Raw genomic sequence first — 8,728 nt, 5'->3', positions numbered from 1 at the left:
TATGCATGAGAGGGTATATTCAGAACTATATTAAAATAATACATGTATTAATATTTTTTAAATAAAACCCCGCCTCTAACCAAATAAAAACAAAAAAGCCTTTTCTTTTAAAATATATTTAAATATTTTATATCTATTATTTCATAATTATATTCACATTTGCATTCATAGTTTATATTGATGTATTAAATTTATATATATATTATATATAATAATGTAATAATATATTTTTAATTTATATAATATATATAATTGCTCATGCTAATACTTATTTTTAATTTATGTATAATCTTTATGTATTTGTATTTCTATACTTAGATTTCTACCTTTATTTTATTACTATTTATAATTTTTATAATAAAAACCCTGCCTATTAACAAATAAAAACAAAACCCCCTTTATTTTAAAGTATATTTAAATATTTTTATATTTATATTTTTTGTATTTATATTTACATTTATTAGTGATTATATATTACATTATAATATATTGATGTACTATATTTAGATACATAATATGACATGTTATAATACAATAAGATATATATGATATGATCTGTATTATGTATTGTATCTATTTCTATTATTTTGTATTTATTTATATTTATAGATATCTGCATTTATTTATTATACATTTCTATATTTATATTTTAAATGGATTTCCATTTATATTGGTAATCTATATTCAGATGTATTTATATAAACATATAAAATACTCAATATTGAACATTATAATATTATGTTACATGTTTTATTTATATGTATTCTATATTAAAAATTTAAATTTTATATTCCTCTTTCTATATTTATATATTTGTTTTGTTTAATTATAGTTATAATTTTGCATTTAAAATCCAATTCCTGAAAATAAAATGACAAACAGCATCAAATTCCCACTAATACTGTTCAAAAAAATAGCTCCACCAGCCAACAAACTGCTAGCAATAAAACCCCACACTATGCTCTTTTCATTGACAATTCTTATCACATCACAAAAATGAAACAAAAATAAGAAACATCTGTATAGAAACCCGCGCAGCAAATCACAAAATCTCGTAAATAAAAATAAATCAAACCAAGTTACTAAACTCAAAACTGTACAACCGATCCTAAAATAAATCCGAAACTTTACCTCCACACTAACACATAAAGAGTAACCAGTACTCTATAAAATAACCAAAATAACCGCCAAACTAATTAACGATTTAAAAATCCTAAATTACTAAAAAGCAAAAAAAAAATCAACACCCCAAAAATTAATAAAAATCTATCATATTAACACTCATGTCCCCCAAAATAAAACTAATAAAAACCAACCACCATATAAATTAAACTACAAAAATAAAAATATCACAAACTTAACAACAAAAAAAGTTATTCCTAACTCAATAAACCTATAATGCCTTAACCACCAAAATAAAAATACCACTAGAAATAAACACAAAGCCAAAAGATAAATGTTACCATAAACAATATCTCCCAAATTATCCGTAACCATAAAACATACAGTACAATCAAACAAATCAAATAAACAAAACCCCTATAATACAATAAACAAAAATGCAATTATAAATACTTTAAAACCTCACCCATTAACTACATGACACTACCTCAAACCCACTGAAACAAACATTACATACTCATGCTAATAAAAACACATTGGCTAATAAAAGCCACTACAGCATCATTAAAAATCTACTTGTACTTCATGCTACGACCCACAAAAACCAATATAAATCTTAAAAAAAATCCCTTAAAACATAATAACCCCCCCAAAAGAAAATCAATTCGAAGAAAACATTATCATCAAACTTATCGTCTCACCTGAACCGAGAACCGTAACATGCAAAAAGTTCACCATATCCGCCTCCTCGGGACCTTGGGGTGCCCCAAATGACATCAGAGCCCCAAGTCTTGACCCCCCTTTCCCCACCTCCAAAGAAGGCACCGAACGAGTCAAACTGCCCTGGACAGCAGCATGGCACTTTCTTTAGTCGAGCCCTTTCCACATGTACGTCCCCCCAGAAAGGGACTGCTCCACCAAGACAGGAGGGCAGCCCCCAGAAGGGTTGAAGTTCTTCCCCAACCTCGCTGTCACACGCGAGAGCCAGAAACAGGGAGTGACAGCAGAGAGGACATAGGAAGAAAAGAAAGAACAGGGTGGAGGATGAAATTGAAAAAAAACCACAAAAAACCACAAAAAACAAACAAACAAAAAAAACCCAAAAAAACAACAGAAAAACCCTAAATTGCGATTGAATTAAATGGGCAGGAGACCTTTCTCCTTTTTAATGCCTTTATTAAGAAGAATCAGCTCAGGTGGGGAGAAGCCGACGGGTCGTGCCCACGCCGCTGCTGCTCCCAGGCGTGGCACGGAGAAGGAGGATGATGCAGCTTTGTCCGCTGGTCTGCAGACAGAGCTGAGGATTCCGTCCTCACGGGAGAGTAGCAGATTCCAGCTTTTTTGTCTGCCACCCCGGGGCGTCTCTTTAATCAGCATCTTTTCAGGTTAGGGTGAGAAGCAAAAAGGGTCCAAGCAGGTACGGGACTACGCTCCCATCCTCAGACGTCACTTAGGTCACTCGTTGGCTCGTGATTTTAGAGGTTTTCCTGGGGAAAACTGTAAAAATTCAGGGCGCAATGCATTTCTCATCTGCATACTGGCTCTGATGTCACTCCTATTTTCCTCTTACCTGGAGGGTCTGTCTCCCTGGCAAGCGGCCAGCATCAGGGGGACAATGGTTAATCACCGGCCATTAACAGGTAATTGAAGAACTCCTCTTTAGGAGTGAAAATGGCTTACAACAACTGGTCTGACTTGTTTTTGAACTCTGCAACCTAAAAAAAATATAACTTTCTATTCATAACAGGGATGAGCAGCACGACACAGAGGGATTAAAAAAGCACAGAAACAAGGAACAGGACACAAGCATCCTGTGAAGAACAATATCAAAAGGAGCGCCACAGAGAATAAAATGAGATCTCCCCTGACGTGAAGACGACAGGGTCTCTGTCGACCGGACTTTGAGGGACTTTGTCACCTGCACGTCTGGTCGCTATACACCTCCTTGCCTTTCCTGTCTTTTCCTTATTCTTTCCCTTTTCTTCATTCCCCTTCTCTCTAACACATCTTTGCTGTGGCTATTGAATAAAAGTACATCTGTTTTGATTTACTGCAAAATCCCCTTGTCGTGTCAGTTTCTGCACCCTGAGATCAGTGAAAAAGAACCTTCACAAATCACGTCCTTAGGACAGATCTTGACGCCGTGATGGGCGGGGCTGCGCAGGAGGGGCATGGCTTTAGGGGGTGGGGCTATAGACAACGTGGGGAAGGGAGGGGCTAAGGAGTGGGTGTGTCCTGAGAAATCACCAACCTGCACAAGGGTTGGTTAATATGCATGAGGGTCCTTAATATGCATGAGAGGGTTGTTAATATGCATGAAGGCTCATCAACCTGCATGAGGGTTGGTTAATATGCATGAGGGCTCATCAACCTGCATGAGGGTTGGTTAGTATGCATGGAGGGTTGTTAATATGCATGAAAAGGTCATTAATATGCATGAGGGTTTGTTACTATGCATGAGGGATCATCAACCTGCAGCATGGCATGCAGGGTAATTAATATGTATGAGAGACCATCAACCTGCACTAGGGCTTGTAAAGATGCATGGAGGGTCATTAATATGCATGAGGGGCGCGTTGATATGTGCAAATGGCCGTGAGGTCAAGGGCCTGGCGCGGGCAGGGGGTGGGGCCACCACGTCCCCTGCTGCCCACCAGCCCCTGAGGTACTGCCCACCCCCTCCTCCCACCCGGGACCCCTCTAAGACCCCTCAGGACCTCCCAGGACCCCTTGCACCCCCCAGGATCCCCTGGCTCATCCCCAGGACCCCTCAGGAACACCTCAGGACCCCCATGGTACACCCCAGGACACCCTTGGAACCCCCAGGACCCCTCAGGAACCCACGGGACCCCCCCATCCCCACCCTCCCCGAGACCACCCCCCCAGAGGCACCCCCTGGTGGCAATGAAGGCTACAAGCATGCACTGTGTCCAGGACCCAAACTGGGAGCGATGGGAGGGACTGGGAAAGGACTGGGGGAAATGGAAGGCACAAGAAGGGAACTGGGAGGGACTGGGAAGGAACAGGGAAAGGACTGGGGGAACTGGGAGCGACTGGGAGAGGATACGGGAGAATGGGAAGGAGACTGGAAAAAAACTGTGAGAAACTTGGAGGAAACTGGGGGGAACTGGAAGGGGATTGGGCAGGACTGGGAGGACTGCGGGAACTGTGAGGAACTGTGAAGAACTAAAAAGGGACTGCGAGGAGACCAGAAGGCAACTTGAAAAGGATTGGGAGGGACTGGGACGAGGACTGGGACGAGGACTGGGAGAGACTGGGAGGGGATTGGGGGAACTGGGAGGGGACTGGGATAGACTGAGATCACTGGGAGGAAACTGGGAGGAGATTGGAAGCGCTGAGAGGGGACGGGGAGGGGATTGGGAGGGGACTTGGGGAAATCGGAAGGGACTAGGAAAGGACTTGGGGAACTCAGAGGAAACGGGAAGGGACTGGGAGGACTGGGGGAAGCAACACTGGCCCCTTCCCCAGAGAAAAAAAACTCACCAGGCCAGGTTCCTGATGTCAGTTTGCAGGAGGCACTTGGCACTGTCAAACCAGCCACAGTTGCCTCTGGGGGCATCTTGCATCTGGGAGGCATCCTGATCCGTGCCCACTTAAGCGACACTTAGCAAAGTAAGGTACAGAGATTCTTCCAAAATAGAATTTTTGTGGCAGTAAATAAACCACGAGATGATCAGCATGGAAGGAAAATGCAGCAGACAGTCACAAGCAAATAAACATCTTTTATTGGAACGATTACTGAAGTCTTCAAAAACATTGCTTGGTACCTCCTAGTCACCCCACCCCAAATACCATGATCATCGCAAAGGAAGTCTCTGTGGAACATGTGAAAAATGTCTGGTTATGCTTTAGGAATAAAAAAAGCCAGAGAATGGATGCCTCATTTGATGTTGCTGCAGCAGAAGCTCTCTTTGGGTCTGTGACTCTTTTGTCAGTGACTCAAGTGCCTCCTCCACCTGTTGTGAACAGATGACACAGCAAAGCCCTGAAGAAAAGGCAGCAGATTCTAGAGGGTGATTTCTTCCCTTTTAGTTCCCCCTTGAGCTGTGGAAATGTGCTCATTCCCAGCAGTAAACCCAGTCTGGAGGCGTGACCAGTGTCAAAGGCTGCCACCTTCACTGCAACGTGCCACTTGCACCTCATCATGACATAACCCTTCCCCTAGGCCAGACTGGAAGAGAAAAAAAAAAAAAAACCTCGGGGAGTTTTCAAATGCATTTCCTAAAAGCCAGAACACAGAGCATCAGAAGGAAAATGAGGACTTTGTCCACTTACCAGGACCAGCTTTCCTTGGAGGTGTGACACCTGGGAGTCCAGATCCTGCAGGACACCACGAAATGCTGTGCTCAGGCTGGCCATGTCCCCAAGCTCACAGAGCTTCCTGCACACCCTGTCTCTGCAGTCCACTAGGCTGCGAGGTAATTCCAGCAGTAACTCCTCGTGGCTGTGGAACTACCTGTGTCAGATGCTCATTTTGGCTGCCAGCCTCCCTCAGCACCTGGTCCTGCTGCTGGCTGGCAGCTTCCAGCTCTCCAGTACTATTTTTTAACTGTATTTGTAGATGCTCTTTGCTCTGCGACTCCTTTGGTCTGAATTTGGAAACTAAAGTAAAATAATTCAGAGAACAGGATTCACCTGGAGTTTTACCCTCACAGGGGTAATACTTCAGTTGATGAACTGCTGGTTTTTACAGCTAAATAATGAGTTGTTTTCTAATCCCAGAGTGCTATAGTGTTATTCCAGGAGGGAAGTTTCTCCCTGAGGAAGCCTGCTGTGCCTCTCAAAGCTCATACAGATGCTCTCCATGGTACATCTGTCTCAACCTTCATACCTGCTATGCTGAAGTGCATCTCTTTCCAGCTGCATTCCCCTCAGTTTGCTCTGCCCATCAGACTTAAATGGATTTCCTCACACAGCTCAGTGGTCTAAAAGAGAAAAAACAAACAACCTAACTGAACCAGCCAAAATACTGAAGACATGACCTAAACCAGAAAGAGGCTGCTTAAAATAGTGCTGGTGAAACTGCCCAAAGACTCAGCACTGACAAGGACTCACCTAAATTTAAGAAGCTGTCCCAAATTTCAACTCACTTCATGCAGCCTCTTCTGCACATCTCCACTTTTCTGAGAGAAACTGTAGAATCAGAGGAGAATTTGGTTATATAAAACCTTGAGTACAAAAGGAAAGAAACCTGAGCCAATTCACACTGTCTTATTTTACTGGAATTGATCAGGCAATGGATTATTTACTCCATTCCTGAGGGTGTGGTGTCAGTTTGACTCATCAGTCTGAGTCAATCAGTAAATCAAATCACTGTTTGCCATCAATTTTCAAACTAATTTATGAACCTTCTTGGGTGAAACTTTCAAATATTAGATATACAACTGTGTATAAAAAAAATCACTAAAAATCAAGCTCTACATTCTGGGGGAAAAAATAATGACACAGCAGGGACAGGAATTTTCTGCAAACCCATCCTGTGTATTACCTTAATTCCTGGATATTCTTGTTCATTGGGACAGCACCTGTGAAGAAAAATATGTGCATTTACTTTTTAATCTATTAAGAATCAACTTCATGTAACACAATTAATTCTGCCCATCTAATTTTAAAACTGCAGGAGGACTTAAAGTTATTTAAGGGGAGATAAGTTTCCCTCCTTTTCCAAATCTTCTGGTTTGTTTTGTCAGGACTAACCCAGATGCAGACAGAAGAAGAAAAGAAGAAAAACAATAAAGAGGAGGAAAGAGACAGAAAGGGGAGCGGGAAAGAGACAGAAAGGGGAGCGGGAAAGAGACAGAAAGGGGAGCGGGAAAGAGACAGAAAGGGGAGCGGGAAAGAGACAGAAAGGGGAGCGGGAAAGAGACGGAATCTATCGGTGGTGGTTTTAAATCAGACAGTATTGACAGGTTTCTTGCTCCATTTATTTGCATTTTTATGCGTGACTCGCCCTCGGGAGCGCTGATGACCACACCACAGGCCAGGAGGCAGCCCGAGCAGCACCTGCCATTCCTGGCTAACTTAACACCTTCAACAAACCTGACACAGCCGCCCCGGGGGTGCTTCCTGTGGGCACACTGAGGAGAAAACCAGAGTCCTTGGTTCCAGAGCCCAACCCTGAGGGGCCAGAGCAGCGAACAGAGGAGAAAAACCCCTCAGCCCTGCCATGGCAGGCGCGGGAGCCGCCTCCCCTCAGGCGAGGCGAGAGTGGTGGTGAGCGGTGCTGCATCCAGCTGGCGGCCAGTCACCAGTGGTGTCCCTCAGGGGTCTGTACTGGGACCAGTTCTATTTAATATTTTTATAGATGACATGGATGAGGGCATCGAGTCCTTCATTAGTAAATTTGCAGACGACACTAAGCTGGGAGCTTGTGTTGATCTATTGGAAGGAAGGAGGGCTCTGCAGAGAGCCCTCCTTCCTTCCAATAGATCAACATGTTGGAGGGATGACCGTGAGCTGATTCAAGGCAGAAGTTGGGTGAGGGGACTTTGTCCCGCCAAAGAAAAGCCCAGAGGTTAAAAAGCAAAAGATTCGAAGGCATCTTGCCCTAAATCCAGTTCAGTAATAAAAACTGGAATATTTTTATTTTTACACCAATCTCATCAGAGAGGACAAATTTCTGTGATCCCTGGTATTTTCAAGGTGAGGGAGAGGATGCAGAGTTAAGAGGTGATGACTTCAGCAGAGGAAATTACATGTCTGATTGTGCCATTTTGGATCTCGATTTCACGAATGAACACACAGGTGTCCATAGGCTGTCCCTCGTTTCAGATTATTCAAAAGACCACCTTGATACAAGTTTCCAGGAACAGGTGTATGAACTGTGCCCAAAACAAAATCCCAAATTGGAGAGATGAAGTCTGAGAAAACTCAAGAGACAGAAGGGTATGTTAATTTGTTTAAATATCTGACTAAGATATAAAACACATCACCATTCCTCAAGGGTATCACATAATTTTCATTTACAAGACAAAAAGCCATCCACCTGGTGCTGAAAGACAAAGGGAGAAAAGTGGTTTTACGTGAACTACTACAGAAAAGCAAGAATTAACCAGCTGAAAGCAGACCTCAGCTCTCCATTCTCCTTGCTGCAGTGCAATCCCAAGTGGAAAACACCTCAAGGAAAGGACTTCTAAGGCACTACCTGGAAGAGGCAGCAACAAAATGATTAAGAGATAAATGAGTGTGTAGGTAAATACAAGACCCTACGATATACTGAAGCTCTACGATATCTTCAAATGATATTTTAATCCTCCAACAGTCCCAGGTGTTTATAAAGCATAAAAACTCCCCTGGGAGGGGGCCAGCACCTATCTCTGGCAGGCAGTGCTGGGCTTTGTTTCTCCGGGATTTGGGATGGGGCATGGAGCTTTTGCTCCTTACTGTGGGGCAGGGAAAGAAGGAAGGCACTCATTTCCCCGCCCTCGCTCCTGGCTTTTCCGTGCTGAGGGCTGCCAATCCAACTTCCCGAGCCCTGCTGGGAGCCACCTGCTCCTTACTCCAACACCTCTGCTCCCTACTCGGTAGCCTTGGGAACAAGCTCCTCCTCAGGAGCCCATCGTGGCATGAAGGAGAGCCGATAAAC

General features: G+C 43.2%; 1 long non-coding RNA gene across 1 annotated transcript; it reads right to left on the bottom strand.

Moving 5' to 3' along the window:
* Nucleotides 1-4,877: 4,877 nt before the first annotated feature.
* LOC120502248 lies at nucleotides 4,878-7,341 on the bottom strand. Its single transcript, XR_005627489.1, has 6 exons — nucleotides 7,183-7,341; nucleotides 6,632-6,668; nucleotides 6,199-6,276; nucleotides 5,975-6,068; nucleotides 5,419-5,463; nucleotides 4,878-5,314 (listed from the first exon to the last, which is right to left on the bottom strand). It is a non-coding gene; the product is annotated as an uncharacterized LOC120502248 (long non-coding RNA).
* Nucleotides 7,342-8,728: the final 1,387 nt, after the last annotated feature.

The sequence above is a fragment of the Passer montanus genome, unplaced genomic scaffold (assembly GCF_014805655.1).
Source record: "Passer montanus isolate IOZ18808 unplaced genomic scaffold, ASM1480565v1 scaffold210, whole genome shotgun sequence".
Classification (NCBI taxonomy): domain Eukaryota; kingdom Metazoa; phylum Chordata; class Aves; order Passeriformes; family Passeridae; genus Passer; species Passer montanus.
The sequence above is the reverse complement of the archived record's forward strand: the minus strand, read 5'-3'. Positions and strand labels throughout refer to the sequence as shown.